General features: G+C 43.1%; 1 long non-coding RNA gene across 1 annotated transcript; it reads left to right on the top strand.

Moving 5' to 3' along the window:
- The first annotated feature begins 14966 nt into the window (after nt 1-14966).
- On the top strand, nt 14967-23036 carry LOC141093128 (uncharacterized). The gene is made up of 2 exons (XR_012232987.1): nt 14967-15084; nt 22695-23036. It is a non-coding gene; the product is annotated as an uncharacterized lncRNA (long non-coding RNA).
- The last annotated feature ends 413 nt before the right edge of the window (nt 23037-23449 follow it).

The raw sequence follows: 23449 nt of genomic DNA, 5'->3' as shown, positions 1-23449 counted from the left end.
TCTTGGGCGCGGGCACTGGCACAGGGTCCCTCATAGTGCAATCAAGTGTCTCTGACGGTGGTGGTGCACACCCGCCGTCAGACACACCGCTGTACTATGAGGGGCCCAGTGCCAGTACCGACGCCCACGAGTGGGCCCTCCTTGCTTGGCCAGGGCCCCAGCATTTGCAATCTTTACCTCTCCCTGCTCCTCCGCTGTGTAATCTGGGCCGTCAAATCCATACTGTGCCTGACACCGTCTGAGCCTGCCACCTGATGTATAGACATATATTTTGAATGTGTACGCTATCCATACATGTTATCCGGGGATACGTTACCCCTTCTAAACTTTGTGCAATGACGTGCAATCCATACTGGGCCTAACACCGTCTGAGCCTGCCTCATGCTGTATAGACATATATTTTGAATGTGTACGCTATCCATACATGTTATCCGGGGATACGATACCCCTTCTAACCTTTGTGCAATGACGTGCAATCCATACTGGGCCTAACACCGTCTGAGCCTGCCTCATGCTGTATAGACATATATTTTGAATGTGTACGCTATCCATACATGTTATCCGGGGATACGGTACCCCTTCTAACCTTTGTGCAATGACGTGCAATCCATACTGGGCCTAACACCGTCTGAGCCTGCCTCATGCTGTATAGACATATATTTTGAATGTGTACGCTATCCATACATGTTATCCGGGGATACGGTACCCCTTCTAACCTTTGTGCAATGACGTGCAATCCATACTGGGCCTAACACCGTCTGAGCCTGCCTCATGCTGTATAGACATATATTTTGAATGTGTACGCTATCCATACACGTTATCCGGGGATACGGTACCCCTTCTAACCTTTGTGCAATGACGTGCAATCCATACTGGGCCTAACACCGTCTGAGCCTGCCTCATGCAGTATAGACATATATTTTGAATGTGTACGCTATCCATACATGTTATCCAGGGATACGGTACCCTTTCTAACCTTTGTGCAATGACGTGCAATCCATACTGGGCCTAACACCGTCTGAGCCTGCCTCATGCTGTATAGACATATATTTTGTATGTGTACGCTATCCATACATGTTATCCAGGGATACGGTACCCTTTCTAACCTTTGTGCAATGACGTGCAATCCATACTGGGCCTAACACCGTCTGAGCCTGCCTCATGCTGTATAGACATATATTTTGAATGTGTACGCTATCCATACATGTTATCCGGGGATACGGTACCCCTTCTAACCTTTGTGCAATGACGTGCAATCCATACTGGGCCTAACACCGTCTGAGCCTGCCTCATGCTGTATAGACATATATTTTGAATGTGTACGCTATCCATACATGTTATCCGGGGATACGGTACCCCTTCTAACCTTTGTGCAATGACGTGCAATCCATACTGGGCCTAACACCGTCTGAGCCTGCCTCATGCTGTATAGACATATATTTTGAATGTGTACGCTATCCATACATGTTATCCAGGGATACGGTACCCTTTCTAACCTTTGTGCAATGACGTGCAATCCATACTGGGCCTAACACCGTCTGAGCCTGCCTCATGCTGTATAGACATATATTTTGAATGTGTACGCTATCCATACATGTTATCCAGGGATACGGTACCCTTTCTAACCTTTGTGCAATGACGTGCAATCCATACTGGGCCTAACACCGTCTGAGCCTGCCTCATGCTGTATAGACATATATTTTGAATGTGTACGCTATCCATACATGTTATCCGGGGATACGGTACCCCTTCTAACCTTTGTGCAATGACGTGCAATCCATACTGGGCCTAACACCGTCTGAGCCTGCCTCATGCTGTATAGACATATATTTTGAATGTGTACGCTATCCATACATGTTATCCGGGGATACGGTACCCTTTCTAACCTTTGTGCAATGACGTGCAATCCATACTGGGCCTAACACCGTCTGAGCCTGCCTCATGCTGTATAGACATATATTTTGAATGTGTACGCTATCCATACATGTTATCCGGGGATACGGTACCCCTTCTAACCTTTGTGCAATGACGTGCAATCCATACTGGGCCTAACACCGTCTGAGCCTGCCTCATGCTGTATAGACATATATTTTGAATGTGTACGCTATCCATACATGTTATCCGGGGATACGGTACCCCTTCTAACCTTTGTGCAATGACGTGCAATCCATACTGGGCCTAACACCGTCTGAGCCTGCCTCATGCTGTATAGACATATATTTTGAATGTGTACGCTATCCATACATGTTATCCAGGGATACGGTACCCTTTCTAACCTTTGTGCAATCACGTGCAATCCATACTGGGCGTGAGAACGGCTGGCGAGCTGTTAAGCAAGCTACAGCACCTGTCCAGACAAGTACAGGGATTCCCTAGCGAGGAGACTTATTTGATTGTTTTCTATGTTGGGACAGCAATTTTTGGGGAGCACTATACTCTGGAGAATGATAGATGGGGCCCACCATACACTGGAACATTCCAAAGGTGGACATCAGACACTGGAGCAGCATTTACAGGGCCCATTATACACTAGAGCATTAGAAATGGGGCCCATTATGTTTGGAGCATTATTTGGGCCCATAAGACAGTGGAGCTTCATCCATGGGGACCAACATATACTGTAGCATTATGTGGAGCTCATCATATACTGTTTCAAACATTATATGGGACCAATGATTTTGTATGGAGAAATAGATGGGCCTCGTCATGAGATGTAAAAAGTGAGGTATTTTTCATTGTACTATACCGCTATTTCTCTGCCGTATCGGAGCATGATGAGTTGTGGTATTATGTGTTAAAGGGGCGCTCTTTCGCCCAGGGCACATGAAAACCTGCAGCCAGCCCTCCCCCCCCACAAATTTAGCCAAATAACCCCCATTTTTCAGTGCGTAACTTGTATTATGAAGTTAATTAAGGTTGACAAGCTTAAGTAAGAAGAATTGATGCTTTTGGCATTCAAATGGGCACTGTAGGTGTGTTTCCTGTCCTCCTCTCACTGCCGACTTTTATTCCCCATTGACTTACATTGGGTTTCGTGTTTCGGGACGACCCCGACTTTTCCCTATAATCGGACGATCTTGCTCGACCCGACTTTTGGAAAAGTCGGGTTGCACGAAACGAAACGCGACCCTAAAAAAGCAAAAGTCGCTCAACTCTATCAAACACCCAACCTAATTCCATTTACACAAATATAGACAGTAACTACTATAGGAGTTAAAGCCCATTCACCCATCTTTCTACAGTCAAGATCCCCTGTTGCTTAGTACTTCGGGAGGGATTAATTCCTGTGCTGAATTGTTATTTTGCCTGACACTTATTACTGAGCTTGTAGCCTGACTATATACTGACTAGGGATGGGCGAATCTACTCGTTAGGACTCGTTACTCTGCGAGTAGTAGGGGACTCGCAGGACTCTGTACTCTGCGAGTTTCCAAGCGATTACTCGCACAGTAACGAGTCCAAAGTAAATCAATGGCAATCCTAGTTTTGGTCCGTTTTGTATTCTACTCAGATTCTCAGATCAATGCTTTCTGCTTTCAGAGTTTAAAAACGAGTTTTACTTTCAGAGTTTAAATCCGAGTTTTGCTTTCAGAGTTTAAATCAGAGTTTTGCTTTCAGAGTTTAAATCAGAGTTTTGCTTTCAGAGTTTAAATCCGAGAGCATTCAGAGTTTTGCTAACTCGCTATCACTGTAGGATCATTTTTGACAGTCAATCCGGGTCCAGCAACAGAGGAATCGCTGCAAACTCGCTTCCCCATTAATTAACATTGGACTCGCTAGACTCGCAACGAGTAGCGAGTCCTGCACTCGGACTCGTTAGAGTCTAGCGATTCCGAGTAATTTAGGATTCGCCCATCCCTAATACTGACTATACTTACGTCTATATCCCCAGATACGACCCATAGTTACAGTTTTTTCATTTGCCTTTGTAATTAAAATCATTTGTCCATGTTTATGCAGATTTATAGTTAAATTCAATCAGGGAAATTAAAACAGAAGAAAAGGGGATTCTGTTGGTTAACCAAGCATCAAAAACCAAAACAATGCTATAGGGTCTTAGTAGGAAGAAAACCAGAGGAAATCAGAGCAGTATTGAGATATCTATCACTTTTTTGTAAAGGCGTATGAAATATATATCTCTATGAGAGTTTATCTTTCTCTTGAAACATTGAGCCATGTCCCTGCATGGCTCATTGCTGACTAGACACACAGGATCATATATCTATAACATGTACTTTAAGCGCAACCTCCACTGTGGGAAGGGATGTATAGGGTAACACACTGTTCTGCCCATTCATGAGCAGCAGGCTAGAGTTCATGACATAGTACCAGTTACAGACTTTAGAGGTCATTAGTTACTCATTTATGTTGTTTCTGTGTACAGGAGAGAATGTCTCCTTTAACCCCTTAATGACCAGCGATTCAGCTTTTAACGGCGGTAGTTAAGGGTACTTAAACCACAGCGCCGTTAATTAATGGCGCTGTAGAAAAAGTGTATAGCGCCCCCCAGAGTTGGATTTTCTCTGGGGTCTCGGCCGAGGGTAACCGAGACCCCAGAGAACATGGTTTGGGTCGGTTTTTACCGACCCCGCTTTTGCGATCACCGTTATTAACCGTATAACGGCGACTGCAAAAAAAATAAGCCACAATTTTGCATTTACTTTCTCCTCTGATGTGATCGCACATCAGAGGAGAGAGAAATAGGGTCCCCGATCCCCCTGGTACCTCCCGGTAGTCCTCGGGCCCTCCTGCATCCTCTGGTGGGTGGCACCATCTTCTGCCGGCCGGCAGATTCCATTCAATCATTCAACATACATTTTGATTACAGTGATCAAAATTTAAAAAAATAGTAAATATACCCCCTTTATCACCCCCTTAGTTAGGGAAATATAATGAAATAAAGAAAATATATTCATTTTCATTTTTCCATTAGGGTTAGGGTTAGGGTTAGAATTAGGGCTAGGGTTGGAATTAGGGTTAGAATTAGGGTTAGGTTTAGAATTAGGGTTAGGGTTGGAATTAGGGTTAGGGTTGGAATTAGGGTTAGGATTAGGGTTAGGGGTGTGTTGGGGTTAGGGCTGGAGCTAGAATTGAGGGGTTTCCACTATTTAGGCACATCAGGGGGTCTCCAAATGTGACAAAGCGCCACCATTGATTCCAGCCAATTTTGCGTTCAAAAAGTCAAATGGTGCTCCCTCCCTTCCGAGGCCAGACGTGTGCCCAAACAGCGGTTTTCCCCAACATATGGGGCATCAGCGTACTCAGGACAAATTTCACACCAACTTAGGGGGTGTAATTTCTCCTGTGACCCTTGGGAAAATAAAAAAAAATTGGGGGCTTAATAAATCACTTTTGTGGAAAAAAATGATTTTTTATTTTCACGGCTCTGCGTTATAAACTTCTGTGTAGTGCTTGGGGGTTCAAAGTGATCACCACACATCTAGATAAGCTCCTTGGGGGGTCTAGTTTCCAAAATGGGGTCACCTGTTGGGGGTTTCTACTGTTTAGGCACATCAGGGGCTCTGTAAACTCAACATGATGCCCGCAGAACATTCCATCAAAGTCTGCATTCCAAAACGGCGCTCCTTCCCTTCTGAGCTCTCCCATGTGCCCAAACAGTGGTTTCCCCCCACATATGGGGTATCAGCGTACTCAGGACAACTTGCACAACATTTTGTTGTGGTCCAATTTCTCATATTACCCTTGGTAAAATAAAAAGTAGCGGACTAAAAAATCATTTTTGAGGGAAAAAATGATTTTTTATTTTCACGGCTCTGCGTTATAAACTTCTGTGAAGCACTTGGGGGATCAAAGTGATCACCACACATCTAGATAAGCTCCTTGGGGGTATAGTTTCCAAAATGGGCTTACTTGTTGGGGGTTTCTTCTGTTTAGGCACATCAGGGGCTCTGCAAATCAAACATGATGCCAGCAGAACATTCCATCAAAGTCTGCATTCCAAAATAGCGCTCCTTGCCTTCCGAGCTCTCCCATGCGCCCAAACAGTGGTTCCCCCCACATAAGGGGTATCAGTGTATTCATGGAAAATTGCACAACAACTTTTGTGGTCCAATTTCTCCTGTTAGCCTTGTGAAAATAAAAAATAGCGAGCTAAAAAATCATTTTTGAGGTAAGAAAATTATTTTTTTATTTTCACTGCTCTACGTTATAAACTTCTGTGAAGCACTTGGGGATTCAAAGTGCTCACCACATCTAGATAAGTTCCTTAAGGGGTCTAGTTTCCAAAATGCTGTCATTTGTGGGGGTTTTTCCACTGTTTAGGCACATCAGGGGCTCTCCAAATGCAACATGGCGTCCAATCTTAATTCCAGCCAATTCTGCATTGAAAAAGTCAAACGGTGTTCCTTCCCTTCTGAGCTCTGCCATGTGCCCAAACAGTGGTTTACCCCCACATATGGGGTATGCGCGTACTCAGGACAAATTGCACACCTTTGGGGGTCTAATTTCTCCTGTTACTTGTCATGCTGGCACCTTGGCAAGTTGGTGAGAGAGAGGGGTGTTATGATTGAGTCACCGTAGGAGGCAAAAATAGAAATGCTAGCTAAGTCCAGAAAACCAGAGAAGTTGGCAGCTATCGGATTGCAGACCCCTGAACCTATCAACACAACTAGCAGTAGCCGTGGGGGGCTCCTACGATGCCCTAGGCCCCTCGATCACAGCCGGAGGACTACATTGCCTAAAGACAGAAAGGGAAACCTAAACTGCCCCAGAGCAGACCCCAAAGCAAAAGGCAGCCCCCCACATATAATGACGGTGAAGCAAGAAGAAAGAACAAAACACAGACAGAAAGATAGACTGAGCAAAGATGGGGCCCACGCTAGCTTAGATAGGAAAGGACAGGAAGGCTGCTGTCTGCAATCCGTGAAAAACCCTATGAAAATAAGAGCCAACAAACTGACAGTAAAAAAGGCCCTGAGGATGCTAGGCTTCAAAAAAGCTATGTCAGTACTCAGGAATATTCTGAAGACAGAGCAACAGGCAAAAGGAGATTCAGCTCACCCCAGCAGGGAATGGCAGAATCCAGAAAAGCAAGGAAAACAAAACACTAATGCAAAAAGGCAAAGCAGAAATCTTAGCTTTAGATGAGCAGGAATCAGACTGGTTTCCTAGAAGTCCACAGAGAAGTCACCCGCAGGCCAGAAGTGCGTCGGCAGCCTTATATCCAGTCATTAACTCCACTCAGCCAGTCATCATCATCAGCCCCAGGTGTTTGACAATCAGGCTCACTACCTTTCTTCACCAGAAGAGGGAGTTCCTCGGGCCTCAGTAGTGAAGGGGAAAATGAACTCACAACAGTACCTCCCCCTTGAGGAGGGGTCACCGAACCCTCAACCACGCCACCAGGGCGATCAGGGTGAGCCCGATGAAAGGCACGCACCAATCTTTTGGCATGAATATCAGAGGCAGAGACCCAGGAATTATCCTCCTGACCATAACCCTTCCACTTAACCAAATACTGGAGTCTCCGTCTAGCCAGACGGGAATCCAGTACTTTCTCTACCTCATATTCCATGCTACCTTCAACCAATACAGGGTCTGGAGGTGCAACCCCCGGAACAACAGGTTCAACAAACCTCTTCAACAAAGATTTATGGAACACATTATGGATTTTAAATGTGACAGGAAGAGCCAAACGAAAGGAGATCGGATTAATAATCTCCAAAATCTTGTAAGGTCCAATAAATCTAGGCTTAAACTTAGGAGAAGCCACCTTCATAGCAATATTTTTTGATGATAACCACACCATATCACCAACCTTAAATTGGGGACCAATGGTCCTATGTCGGTTGGAAAACCGCTGGGCCTTTTCCTGGGAGAGAGATAACTTATCCACCACTTGGTTCCAGATCTGGTGCATTCTCTCCACCACAGTGTCAACCCCTGGGCAGGCAGAGGGCTCCACCTGCCCTGAAGAAAATCGAGGATGAAACCCAAAGTTCCAAAAAAAAGGAGACATCAAAGTGGCAGAACTAGCTCTATTATTTAAAGCAAATTCGGCCAAGGGCAAAAATGAAACCCAATCATCCTGATCAGCAGAAATAAAACATCTCAAATATGACTCCAAGGTCTGGTTTGTTCTCTCTGTCTGCCCATTGGTCTGAGGGTGAAAAGCAGAGGAGAAGGACAACTGAATTCCCAGCTTGGAACAGAAAGTTCTCCAAAATCTAGACACAAACTGGACTCCTCTGTCAGATACAATGTTCTCAGGAATCCCGTGCAAGCGAACCACCTGTTGTAAAAACAGGGGCACCAATTCAGAGGAAGACGGCAACTTAGGGAGTGGTACAAGATGAACCATCTTAGAGAACCTATCACAAATCACCCAAATAACAGTCATCCTTTGAGAGACAGGCATATCAGAGATGAAATCCATTGAAATATGGGTCCATGGCCTCTTGGGGACAGGCAAAGGCATCAACAACCCACTAGAGCGAGAACACGATTTAGACCGGGAGCACGTCCCACAGGACTGCACAATATTCCTGACATCACGAGACAAGGAGGGCCACCAAAAAGACCGACTCACCAGATCTCTAGTACCAAAAATACCTGGATGACCAGCCAAAGCAGAGCAATGAACTTCAGACATCACTCTCTTCTTCCACTGGTCAGGAACATACAACTTTCCACTGGGACAACGCTCAGGTTTGTCCTCCTAGAACTCTTCCAGAGCACGTCTCAAATCGGGCGAGATGGCAGAAAGAACTACCCCTTCGCCTAAGATGGTAGCAGGCTTGGTCACCACAGGAGAATCAGCAAAGAAGCTCCTAGAGGGGGCGTCTGCCTTGACATTCTTAGTTCCAGGAAGAAAAGAAACCACAAAATCAAAACGTGTAAAAAACAAGGCCCACCTAGCCTGTCTAGGGTTCAAGCGCTTCGCCGACTCTAGGTAAATCAAATTCTTGTGGTCAGTGAGGACCACGACTTGATGCTTAGCTCCCTCAACCAATGTCTCCACTCCTCAAATGCCCATTTCATGGCTAACAGTTCCCGATTCCCCACATCATAGTTACGTTCAGATGGAGAGAACTTTCGGGAAAAGAAAGCACAGGGATTCATTTTAGATGTTACAGGATCCTTTTGGGACAAAACAGCTCCTGCACCAATCTCAGAAGCATCCACCTCTACCTGGAGCGGGAGTGAGACATCAGGTTGCCGCAAAACCGGAGCAGAAGTGAATCTTCGCTTCAGCTCCTGAAAGGAAGAAACAGCCTCCGGAGACCAATTTAACACATCAGCACCCTTCTTAGTCAAATCAGTCAATGGCTTGGCAATACTAGAAAATTTTGCTATAAATTTCCGATAAAAATTAGCAAAACCCAAAAACTTCTGAAGGGCCTTCAAAGAAGTGGGCTGAACCCAATCGTAAATGGCCTGTACCTTGGCTGGGTCCATTTCAATAGTTGACAGGGACAAAATAAATCCCAAAAAAGAAATCCTCTGTACTCCAAAAAGGCATTTAGATCCTTTGACATACAGGGAATTCTCCCTCAAGATCCGGAACACAGTCCGAATATGTTCCACATGAGAATCCCAATCCTTGGAGAAGATCAAAATATCATCTAGATAGATAATCAAAAATTTATCAACAAAATCTCGGAAAATATCGTTCATGAAGCACTGGAAGACAGAAGGGGCATTAGTGAGCCCAAAAGGCATCACCAGGTACTCAAAATGTCGCTCCGGAGTATTAAACGCCGTCTTCCATTCATCCCCATGCTTAATGCGAATAAGATTATACGCCCCCCTGAGGTCAAGCTTGGTAAACCAGCAAGCACCTTTAACTCTGGAGAATAGATCAGAAATCAGGGGTAACGGATACTGATATTTAACAGTAATTTTGTTGAGAGCACGATAATCAATACAAGGTCTTAATGATCCATCCTTTTTGGCTACAAAAAAAAACCGGCACCTAAGGGTGACGAGGATGGTCTAATATGACCCTTCTCCAACGCCTCCTTAATATAGGATCGCATAGCCTCGTGCTCGGGTACAGATAAATTGAAGAGCCGACCCTTGGGAAATTTACACCCTGGGCTCAGTTCAATAGCACAGTCATAACTCCTATGAGGAGGCAGAGACGCAGACTCATTCTCACTAAATACATCATAAAAGTCCGCCAAATAATCAGGAACATCATGCGACTGAGGAGAGGTGGAAAACACCGGAGCCTCACTAAAGGCACACCGACAACCCCAACTCACCACAGACACAGATTTCCAATCCAAAACTGGATTATGAATTTGTAACCAGGGAAACCCCAGAACAATAGTATCATGCAGATTATGTAACACCAAAAACCTGCAATTTTCTTGATGGTCTGGGGCGACCCGCATTACCACCTGGGTCCAAAACTGAGGTTTATTTTTAGCCAAAGGAGAAGCATCAATCCCCCTCAAAGGGATAGGCGTCTGCAGAGGTGTCATCGGAAATCCACAACATTTAGCAAAATCCAAGTCCATTAGGTTTAGAGCTGCTCCCGAATCCACAAAAGCCTTGGCGGAAAATGTGGACAGGGAGCAGATCAGAGTAATAGCCAGAAGAAACTTAGGTTGAACACCACCAACAGAAAACGTGTGTGCAAAGAGTTTCTCGCGTTTAGGACAGACAGAAATAATTTGCGAGGCATCTCCACAGAAAAAACACAACTTATTACGCCTTCTGAACTCCTGACGCTGCTCTCTGGAAAAAACTCTATCACATTGCATAGGTTCAGACATCTGTTCAACAGGTGGCAACACCTCTCGTGCAGCTCTGCGTTCGCGTAAACGCTGATCAACCTGAATGGCTAAAGACATAGAATCGTCAAGACCAGAGGGAACAGGAAATCCCACCATAGTATCTTTTATGGCTTCTGACAACCCCTTCCGAAAGAGAGCAGCCAAGGCATTATCATTCCAGGTAGTAAGTACTGCCCACTTTCGGAATTTTTGACAGTACAATTCTGCAGAATCAAGACCCTGGTTCAATGCCAGCAGGGTCTTTTCAGCCTGATCAATGGCATTAGGTTCGTCATACAACAACCCCAAGGCCTGAAAAAATGCGTTCACATTAGTCAGAATAGGATCATCTGGTTTCAAAGAAAACGCCCAATCCTGGGGATCGCCACGCAGCAAAGAGATGACAATTTTAACCTGCTGCGCGGAGCTCCCTGACGAGTTAGGTTTCAAGGCAAAAAATAATTTACAATTATTTTTGAAATTCAAAAATTTAGACCGATCCCCAAAAAATACATCAGGTGTAGGAATCTTTGGTTCAGCAGCATGTGAATGAGCAAGGTAGGCGGAAATTCCCCGCACTTCCGCAGCGAGCTGCTCCACACGATCAGACAATTGCTTTATCTCCATTGAGAGAAAAAAAAAAATTCCCCCTACGGCCTCAGAGATATAGAGGAAAAAACATACACACTTTTTTTTTACAATTCTTTCCTGCTATTGAGTACCCTAGAATCTGCGGTATGGCGGGTGATTCTGTTATGATTGAGTCACCGTAGGAGGCAAAAATAGAAATGCTAGCTAAGTCCAGAAAACCAGAGAAGTTGGCAGCTATCGGATTGCAGACCCCTGAACCTATCAACACAACTAGCAGTAGCCGTGGGGGGCTCCTACGATGCCCTAGGCCCCTCGATCACAGCCGGAGGACTACTTAGCCTAAAGACAGAAAGGGAAATCTAAACTGCCCCAGAGCAGACCCCAAAGCAAAAGGCAGCCCCCCACATATAATGACGGTGAAGCAAGAAGAAAGAACAAAACACAGACAGAAAGATAGACTGAGCAAAGATGGGGCCCACGCTAGCTTAGATAGGAAAGGACAGGAAGGCTGCTGTCTGCAATCCTTGAAAAACCCTATGAAAATAAGAGCCAACAGACTGACAGTAAAAAAGGCCCTGAAGACGCTAGGCTTCAAAAAAGCTATGTCAATACTCAGGAATATTCTGAAGACAGAGCAACAGGCAAAAGGAGATTCAGCTCACCCCAGCAGGGAATGGCAGAATCCAGAAAAGCAAGGAAAACAAAACACTAATGCAAAAAGGCAAAGCAGAAATCTTAGCTTTAGATGAGCAGGAATCAGACTGGTTTCCTAGAAGTCCACAGAGAAGTCACCCGCAGGCCAGAAGGGCGTCGGCAGCCTTATATCCAGTCATTAACTCCACTCAGCCAGTCATCATCATCAGCCCCAGGTGTTTGACAATCAGGCTCACTACCTTTCTTCACCAGTAGAGGGAGTTCCTCGGGCCTCAGTAGTGAAGGGGAACATGAACTCACAACAGAGGGGGTTGTAGCCCCACTTTGCCACAAACCAGACTACCCTGGAAGGGGCATAACTAAGACAGCTACCTTGGTCCTTTCTGATGGTGAGGTCAGGCTTGTGCGGCAGGTAGCTGCCAGGTGCCACTCTAGGGTGGTGTCTGGCTGTGGCTGCTGATCCCACTTGGGAACAGGACACTACGACAGGTGCGACTGACAGACAGGCAGGTGAGCACGGCAGGCACGGCTGGTACTCTGAGAGGCGGGCACGGCTGAGACACTGGCAGCGGGCACAGCTGAGACACTGGCAGGCGGGCACGGCTGAGACACTGGCAGGCAGGCATGGCTGAGACACTGGCAGGTGGGCACGGCTGAGATACTGGCAGGTTGGCATGGCTGAGACACTGGCAGGTGGACACAGCTGAGACACAGAGACATAGGCAGAAAAGAGTGGTGTATGAAGGAATGGGTAGAGACCTGTTAACACAAGAGGTGAAGAACCGCAAGGCTGCGGTGAGGAGCTGCAGTTGACAGCAAGAGTCTCTGGAGCAGTAGAAGCGCAACAAAGCAGAACTGCAGGAGTGCAGAGCACAAGCAGAGCTGCAAGAGTGCGGAGCACAAACAGAGCTGCAAGAGTGCAGAGCAGGCAGCACCGCAAGAGTGTGGAGCACAGGCAGAGCTACAAGAGTGTAGAGTACAGGTAGAGCTGCAAGAGTGCCGAGCAGGCAGCGCTGCAAGAGTGCGGAGCACAGGCAGAGCTGCAAGAGTGTGGAGCACAAGCAGAGTCATGAGAGTACGGAGCAGGCAGAATCACAAGAGTACGGAGCTGACAGAGTTACAAGGTTATGGAGCACGAACCAAGCCGCGAGAGTACGGAGCACAGGCAGAGTCAGAAAAGCACAGGGATCAGGATATTCTGCCTCCTGCAGGGCGGATTGAGGTACTAGATAAGGCAAGGAACAAGGACACAGAGACTAGGATATTCTGCCTTCTAGAGGGCGGAAAGACAGGCACAGACACAGGACTAGGAATCAAGCCTCCAGAGAAGGCAAAACATAGGACAGGACCTGGCAACTCAGCAGCAAGACACTAACTGAGTTAAGGCTTTGCACAGGCAGCTACCACCAGGTGGAGCTGCCCTAAATACTAGAGGCCTCTTGGTAATTGGTCAGGGACACATTAGACAGGTGCAATCTGATTCCATAAGAACCAGATAGTTCTGGTGCCGCCCCCCTATGCACACAGCCAGGAAGCATGCAGAGAGCAGGCAGGAAGCAAGAGGCACACAGCATGGAGCCGGCAGCAGACGGAAGTCACAGCATGGCCTTGTGCAGTGAGTAAGTTGGTGTGTGGAGAATGGGAGGCAATTCAGTGATGCCGGCATGGTTGTTACATTACCTTGCAAAAATAAAAATTTTGAGGCGAAAAGATCATTTTTGTGGAAAAAAATAATTTTTTATTTTCATGGCTCTACGTTATAAACTTCTGTGAAGCACTTGGAGGTTCAAAGTGTTCACCACACAGCTAGATAAGTTCCTTAAGGGGTATAGTTTCCAAAATGGGGTCACTTGTTGAGGATTTCCACTGTTTAGGCACATCAGGGGCTCTCCAAATGCAACATGGTGTCAGATCTCAATTTCAGCCAATTCTGCATTGAAAAAGTCAAACGGCGCTCCTTCCGTTCCAAGCCCTGCTTTGTGCCCAAACAGTGGTTTACCCCCACATATGGGGCATTGGCATATTCAGGAGAAATTGCACAACATATTTTGTGATTCAGTTTCTCTTTTTACACTTGTTCAAATAAAAAAAATTGGTTCTGAAGTAAAATGTTTGTAAAAAAAGTTAAATGTTAATTTTTTCCTTCCACATTGCTTCAGTTCCTGTGAAGCACGTAAAAGGTTAATAAACTTCTTGAATGTGTTTTTGAGCACCTTCAAGGGTGTAGTTTTTAGAATGGTGTCACTTATGGATATTTTCTGTCATGGTTGCCCCTCAAAGTGACTTCAAATGTGATGAGGTCCCTAAATAAATGGTTTTGTAAATGTAAAAATGAGAAATTGCTGGGCAACTTTTAACCCTTATAACTTCCTAACAAAAAATTTTGGTTCCAAAATTGTGCTAATGTAAGGATCTGTTAAAGCATTCCAGAGTTATAACCTCATAAAGTGACAGTGGTCAGAATTTTAAAAATTGGCATGGTCTTTAAGCTGCAAATTGGCTCCGTCACTAAGGGGTTAAGGATGTTGTAGCTGGTTTCGTTCTGACCCATGTCAGGCATGCCAGATCACCAGTGAGGCCAAATTAGGAGTTTTTGCCCTTAATTTACAAGCATGCTTGGAGACAAAGGAGACTGCACACAGTTCGTGGGCAAATCACTTTATCTGATCTACTGAAAACACAAGGCAATATTTTATACCATTTACAACAAATGTAACCCTATGCAGCTCATGTAGCCCCCACCGTTACCCAGGGTCATACCTTACTTACCATGTACCCAGAACATGTTGTGGCTGACTATTGAGAAAATATTTGATAAGAAGTATAGTCTCCTTGAAGAGGAGACTGACAGACTGCTACGTCATGATAATAAATTCTAGCAATGAAAGGCAAAAGGCAATTAAAGAACTAAATGCAGTTAAAGGAAAACCATTAACCCTTCTATATCAAGGAATAGTGTGTTATGCATGGAACCGCCCCCTTAGTTTTCCCGGGCAGGAAGAGATATGTACACATCTTTCCCAGGCTTTTCTTAGTGATACACTAGTGTCCTGTCTCTGTCTTCACTTCAATCTCTCCTCCTGACCAGCGGATTCCGGTGAGACTCTTTATTTGTATGCATTTGTGTCTGTGTTAGACAGCCTCCTTGTAGTCTGTATCTCTTAGTTTAGTAAATGCTTTTACACTGCTTACAGATAGGTTGCATTTCTGTATAGAGCAGGATAGTGTTGCAGCATGTACATTGCCATAGCTGTGTTGCAATGTTACTGTGCAGCCTCTGTTATGTTAGTTACTGATGTAATTGCACTCTGTATCATGCTGTTGTCTCTGTTATCTGCCAGTTCTGATACACTGTTTATTCTTTTGTCATTTTTACCCATTATCATCCACTATATCGTCTGTCACAATATCATCCACTATTATTGTTCACTGTTTATCATCTCAATAAATATAGACTTAAGAATCCATACAGTCTTTTTACTGGGAAGTGGATGAAGGGTTTAGCTGTATGTTTGAGTCCACACAGCATCATATGTGGAGGAAGGCAGAACACACACAATCTATCTTCCCTAGACCCTTCCTTTTGTGTTACTAACTAGCTCCAAACCCTACGTGCTATTTTTGTCTTTTGTATCCCAGTGTATATTCCCTCTGGGATAGCCCATATCAGAATCCTCTATAACTACCTTTTTATTGTTTAAGAGGAAATTTTTGGTAGTTTTTTTTATATACATAGTAATAAAATTTATTTTTAAGGGGTTTCCTTTCCGCTCTGGTTTTCTTGATTTTATTGGTGAACTTTTTTGGGTTGGTGTTTTCTTACAATATAAACATTTTTTATAAGTAAACCTTTTTGAAAGAAAACTCTGTAATATAAAGCTTATTTAATTTTGTAGCATATTTAGACCTTGAATGCAGCCAGCATTGCAAACAATGGATATGTTCATTATACAACCAGACGTAAACTAAAAAGAGGAATATTTCTTTTCATTTTATTTTAAAAAAACCTTTATACTTTCACGTTATGTATGTATTGTAGTATATTTATACATTAGCATGCTATAGACTATAGAAAAATGTATATGAAAAAGTATAGATATACAGTAGCCATGGCAACCAAAATTATGACATTCTTTGTTTGCTGAGTGTATTCAGAGAACTGCATATATTCTGACTAAGTAATTTTATTTATAAAAAAATTTAGAAGCAGAAAATAGCAATGCTGAAAGGAATTTTAGAGCTAATAAAAAAGTGGGTTTGAAGGTGCAGTTAGACTTTAAAACCTAATTTGCTGTCACACTGATATAAAAATCATTTATCGAAATGAAAAAATAGGAACAGTACTTCATAAGGAAAAACATCTATACTAGGGGTATAATGACTGAAACCCTTTCGCCCCCTTGGTATCGGTATTCACCTTGGTATGTTTCAACACAACTGCTAACATTCCCTTAAAAACTAAGTGTTGGCTCCCTTGAAATTGTTCTAGAACATGAAGTATTTTCTCCCAGAAAATTATTGCAATTACACATGTTTTCTTTGTGTGTATCGGAACAACACAAAAAAAAAACAGAGATAAAAAGGCAAATTGGACATAATTTCACATAAAATCCCCAAAATGGATTGGACAAAATTGTTGGCACCCTCACCTAATTATTTGGTTGCACACCCTTTGGAATAAATAACTACAATTTCTTGCTACACCTCTAAACTAGAATTTTGGACCACTCTTCTTTTGCAAACTGCTCCTGGTCTCTCATATTTGAAGGGTGCCTCCTCCCAATTGCAATTTTAATCTGAGGAAAGAAATCTAGGGGGGTGCCGCACTCTGGTGAACTTTGTGGGTTAGAACAAGCAGTTTAAATTGGATATTATAATGTATGGGCAAATTGATTTTTCTGTGAAATTCACTTCTCAGCAAAGTTATTATCCTCTAATTAAATGTTCTTTATTATGCTCTGGAGTCTCCTTAGACCCTAGAGCATGCTGAACCTTTAAAAAAAAAAGATTAAAAAAAAGATGTAAAGAAGAACCTCAAAAAACTCATACTCACCTAATCACTCACATCTCTAGCCACCAACTGTTCATTGCCCACTGTCCAGTTCTCCGAGCATCCGTCACATCACATCCCTGGTTTGGTGTTTACTTTTGGCTCAGGGCTTTTAGCCAAAAGCAGGCTCCAGAGGTTACTATGCACGTGCAGTGACGTTACGGGGCCTGTTTGCTGCCGAAATTCCAATCTCCGTGTGAACACCAGGCTGGAGATGACAAAGGAGCGGCTAAAGGGCAGTGGACAGCAAACCTGAAGCAGTAAGGGCTATGCAATGATCTCTCTAGCCTGCTCGCAGCCAAAAGTCCCTGGGTTGGAAATGGAGGAAAACATGCATATGGCAAGATAGCATTGGGGGTGGCCAGAGAGGCGAGTTGTGAAGTCAGTAATTTTTTTCTTTTTAACCATTTGCCAGCTATCTACTGTACTGGGAAATGGTGGGCAGAGCAGGATGCTATTTTTTTGAATTCGCTAGGAGTGAATTGCAATAAATCTGTTTTCTCCAGAATTCAGATTTTTTTGTAAAATTCTAATAGAGTTAATTCCACTTAAACAAATTTATCTATCTCTATTATAAGCTATATTGTCATAGATCTAAAGTCTTTCCCCAGGAATTAGGAATTATAGGTGTTAATAATTAATTAAAAACGCAAAATAAAATGTGATAGGGCAGCACGGTGGCTCAGTGGTTAGCACTGCAGCCTTTCAGCGCTGGAGTCAAGGACAACATCTGCAAGGAGTTTGCATGTTCTCCCCGTGTTTGCGTGGGTTTCCTCCTGGTTCTCCGGTTTCCTCCCACATTCCAAAGACATACTGATAGGAGATCTAGATTGTGAACCTCATCGGGGACAGCGATGATAATGTGTCCAAACTGTAAAGCGCTGTGGAATATGTTAGCGCAATATAAAAATAAAGATTATTATTATGTGACTCTACACATTAAATGAATATTGGCCAGACATGCAAATTTCCATGAAAACAGTCAACAATCTTTTTGTGTTGGGTCAAAGAAAGGATGGATTGGCCATGTTGAACTTCAACATGATTCTTTGTTCTCAAGGGAGATAGGTAGCAAACAACTATGTCCCACAGTCCCTTTTTCTTATTGAGAACACTTGCTCAGCTAAACCAAATATGCTTGGGGTTGGGGGCCAGGAAGAACAGTTCTTTGCCTAATGTGCCACAACCTGACATCTGTAAAATGTGTATGGTCACCTTAATGCGTATGATGATTAGCTCATGTGTTGCTTTTAATTGTTGCTTTAACAATTATGTTAATACTTGTATAAAGAGATCAGTTTAGTCCTATTAATGCTTGAATTTACATGTTGTGCAACTATAATTTTAGATGTATATCTATAAAAATGTAACAGTATGTACATAAATATATATAGGAAAATCATTACATTCCTACTAGTTGGGTTATTTTTATTGAGTTATAATTAAAAAGAAATGAGTAACATTTTGAGGACTTCAAGGTCACAATCTTTTAATGGTTTCTGTGTTTCAGTAATCAGGAAGAAATCAAATATATTAATTGGTATGTAGATTACTAAGAAGTCAATTATTTAAATCCTAAAGCTCAGCTAGGATTATAGCCTCTGAGCACAGGATTGGACAGGATTATTTGGGCGTACTGTACTTAGTCAGAAGTGCAGATTAAAATAAATGCATTCAAAGGTGAATAAGTTTGCTATTCTAATGTATATTTTCTATGAATAAAGAATCTAGTAGCCAATAAAGACTGTGCGACTAGGTCTGAGCGCACCCAAATGGTAATGCTCGGTACCAAATCCAGCACAAAGACGTTATAATGTACGTCCAGTTTCCTGTTCATGTTTGCCAGACAAATAAAGCTTGTTAAAAGGATGCAGCGTAGCCAATCAACAAGGTTTTAGACTGAGGGCACTTCTGGAGGCATCACAGTCATGCCAAGTATTGGCATGGCTGCAATTGACTGGCGCACCACATGGCTTTGCCTACATTAAGACCAGATCAAGAATGCCACCTCCACTCTGCTCTTATTACTTTAGGGACAGGACGGAGCTGGAGTGAGGGACAGAGTCTGACTGTGCACTATGCAAAAAAGTTTCTGTACTCTACAACCTAGCCCGTGGGAGTAATGTGCCAAAAGCTGCTGTGTGTACCCTGCAACCCATATCTTTGGTAGTACTGTGCTGAAAAGCCACTGTGTGTCCACTTCAAGCTAGCTTGTGGGAGTACTGTGCCAAAAGCTGCTGTGTGTACTCTGCGCTCTTCTTGTGGGAGTATTGTGCCTTTAAGTCTCTGTGTGTATTCTGCAATCCTGCCTGTTGGAGTACTGTGCCTTTAACCCACTGTGTGTACTCTGCAACCCTGCCTGTGGGAGTACTGTCATGGGTGTGTCAGGTGTGACAGTCATCCTGGATACAGCTTTAGAAGGTCATTGAGATTAGCTCAAGCACCTTCTAGATCTTTGCATCTCTGCTATGAAGTGATATCCTTCTCCCTCTAGGCCCCCCCAAAATACATCCTCAATTAATTCAACTACAGTAGGGGTGCAATGATCATATTGACACCACATATGCCTCAAAATTTTATGCCATTGGGCGGTTAAGAAAGAATAATTCTATTTTTTACCACTAGAATGTTGGTTTAGCCCACAGTTTTTAATTTTTCTAAGGGCTAATAGGAAAAAAAATGGACCTCAGTTTGTTGTAAAAATTTCTCCTGATTGTGCCAATGCCCTGAATATCATCTAGAAATACTTTTCAGGCACAGCGAAAAGCTCAGAAGGAAAGGAGTGCCATTTTATAGTACAGATTTTATTGTTATGATTTGCGAGTGCCATAACCCCAGTGGTTCCAGCACAGCAGAACCCTTCATACGTGACCCCATTTTACAAACTACACTTCTTGATGAATTAATCTAGGGGTGCAGCGATCATATTGACTCCACAGATTTTTTTCATAGAATGTTATACCATTGGCAGTGAAGAAAAAATAATTACATTTTTATCACTAAAATTTTTTTCTAGCCCCAGAATTTAGTAACAAAATTCATCCCACAATTTCTGCAGAGCATGGAAATACCCCATATGTGGCTTTACAATACTGCTTAGCCACACGGTGAGACTCAGGAGGCACAGAGTGCTATGTGCTTCCTGGAGCGCAAATTTTTCTAGAATTATTTGCGGACTCCATATACAGAGCCCCTAAGTTCTAGAAGAGCAGAATCCCTCCTCAAGTGACCCATTTTGGAAATTATGCCCTTTTTGGGAATTAGGACAATAATCCAAAACACAACAGCAAGTTCACCTCTGAATTGCTTAAGATAAACAAAATTAAGACTTTGTAGTGGCCTAGTCAATATCCTGACCTTGCTAGTTCATTTGACCTCATGATTCTCATTTGGTCTGACATGCACTGTGAGCTGTGAGGTCTTATTTAGACAGGTGTGTGCCTTTACAAATCAAGTCCTATCAGTTTACTTTAACACAGCTAACTCCAGTGAAGGAGTAGAACCATCTCAAGAAGGATCACAAGAAAATGGACAGCATGTGACTTAACTATGAGTGTCTGAGCAAAGGGTCTGAATGCTTATGACCATGTGATATTTCAGTTTTTCTTTGTTAATACATTTGCAAAAATTTCGACATTTCTGTTTTTTTCAGTCAAGATGAGGTGCAGAGTGTACATTAATGAGAAAAAAATGAACTTTTTTGAATTTACCAAATGGCTGCAATGAAACAGAGTGAATAATTTAAAGGGGTCTGAATACTTTCCGTACCCACTGTATGTTCTTTGCAGAAAAATACTCTGGCTTGTTCAGTATAAGTACACGTTTTAATTACTGCCTCTTCAATATATATATTAAGATCCAAGAAGTGTATTTTTTCTGAGCTAATTGTGGAAGTAAAATGCAAGTAAAATTAATTTTTATTAATATCCTCTAAAAACTATATTAATGCTTTTTGGCCACCGGACCAAATAAAAATGATATCATCAATAAAACATTGCCAGAGGACAAGGATCAGGTTAGCTTGCCACATGGGTAGATGTATAGGTCTTCCCATCTCCCCATGTATAGGTTGGCATTGCTGGGTGCGAATGTGGTTCCCATGACAGTACCCCATTGCTGGTTATAGTAGTTCATCTCATATTTAAAAAGGTTATGTGCTAAAATAAAATGCACACATTCCTTAATAAAGTGAGAAAAAGGAGGACATAGAATCCATTTCCATTGCAAAACATGTATAAATTTATTTATCAAAAAGAAGGACACATATCAAAGATACAGGATATTACAAAATCCAATAAAATGGGTAATCACACTAATATATCCTAGCATATACTCTTTTGGCTGGTAGAATAACTACATTTCATTGTTCAATTATTTTACATCATTAATTTTTGTGGTATTGATTCTGGATATCCATTCCCATCACAGGCTGCCTACTTGTTTGTTTTTCTAGTATCGGGCCTTATGTGATTACCCATTTTATTGGATTTTGTAATATCCTGTATCTTTGATATGTGTCCTTCTTTTTGATAAATAAATTTATACATGTTTTGCAATGGAAATGGATTCTATGTCCTCTTTTTTCTCATGATATTGAGAATCGTCTCCATTATATTTGACTTCATGAGGCATTATTAAGGTATTTTACTCTTGCATTTAATAGGATGTTCTTTTGGAGTTTTTTTCACGTACATTCCTTAATAAAGTTCACTTGATCAGTAGAAAAAGCGAGCATCACGTGACCGAAGATGTCCCACAGGTCCTGCAGGCATCAAAGACATTAAACGCCAGACCTTGTGTACGAGTGCCTGTTACCAGTCGGGACAGCGTTCCAACTTTACAAAGTCGGGATTATCTGCAGCATCTGCTGCCCACTTGATACACTCGCAAATCAGAGAATTCTTCTGCAAAGAACATATATCTATATTACCAAGAAGAATCCTAAGGAGACTTTGACCTTTTCACAACTATATCAGGTACTCCCCATCTGATTCCACCGGTTAATGCTTGTGCGACCTATGCTCACTACTATCTTTTTTGTGTTAATATTGGGAATAATTAATTGTGTTTTTTTTCCCCTTGCACTTTCTTGTTCACATTTTAACCAGTGCAAATAACCACCAATGTATCATTTGTAGTTTCCAATTTGCACTATGTGGTATAAGACCTTATTTGCAGCGGATTAATGTGTATATACTAGCGCTGCCAACTTCTACTTATATCTATTTATTTATATATATATATATATGAAGATATACATGCGTATGTATGTGCTCTGTGTAGCGCCCTCCTCCTCACCTATGGCCTCGGGTACGTTGCTTCGGTGTGGTGCCCGGCAGGGAAGCTGGTCTCCTGGGTCTCTCATCCCTTGTCCCAGGCTGTCTGCTCCTCCTACTGCTTCTGGGACCCTGCACGCGCCCCGCAGGTCTCCAGGCATGTCTCTGAGGGCGCGCGCACACTCTCGGTCTCTTAAAGAGACAGCGCGCCATTTTCAAAATAGGTGTTAGCCAGTGGCTGAGCATCTCATGTTATTTCAAGCCCTTCTGCCCTTAGGGATGTGCCTGAGCAACCAGTGCTTCCTGTTGTTAGTTCTCAGGTTTCTGTAACTGCATGTCAGTGCTCCGCTACATCTCACTAATACTGGTTTGTCTCCTCAGAGTGTTCTACGACTCTTCCCACGCCTTCTGGAACTATGCCAGCATCTCCCGCATCTCCTTGTGCCTGCAGCTGTCTGCTTCCTGCTTATTCAGCTCAACTTCTGCCGGTTTCTCCATTACTTGCAGTACATGCATGCCCACCAGACCAGTCGATTCAGCTGCGACGTACCCGGGGTCTAACTGGAGGTAGTACCTTGTGTCTCCAGCACTTTCCATTCTGATCCTGTTGGAGGGGTCTTACTACAGAGGTCTAAGACTCGTTTGGTCACACCCCCTTCGGAGCCCCCCAGGCAGTGGTCCCATGGTTCCACAAAAATTTCAATAAAAAATGTGCACTTCACCATCTGTGCCTCCGTTTCCATTTGTTACATTCTGTACAGTATATATGAGTGTATGTGCTCTGTATATACATGCATTTGGGCTATGTGTGCATACATGTGTGCTTGGTGTATACATGCATGTTTATTAGGTGTGTGTTTACATATGTATTTGCTATGTGTATTTAAAAATGCGTGTGTGCTATGAGTGTATACATGCACGTGTGCTATGTGCATATACATGCACGTGTGCCATGTGTGTATACATATGTGTGACATACAGTTTGTGTGTGTCACATATGGTGGTAAGTAGTGTAAGGGGTGTGCAGATGGCTGGTTTGTGCCCTGCATCCTTGTGCATGCCTGCTGGATAAAATCGGGTACAATGTGAATATGTGGTTACTGTTTATACTGTGTAAAGTATATGTTTGTGAGTAG

Source organism: Dendrobates tinctorius, unplaced genomic scaffold, assembly GCF_039654945.1.
Source record: "Dendrobates tinctorius isolate UK_male_01 unplaced genomic scaffold, ASM3965494v1 ptg000062l, whole genome shotgun sequence".
Lineage (NCBI taxonomy): Eukaryota > Metazoa > Chordata > Amphibia > Anura > Dendrobatidae > Dendrobates > Dendrobates tinctorius.
The sequence above is the reverse complement of the archived record's forward strand: the minus strand, read 5'-3'. Positions and strand labels throughout refer to the sequence as shown.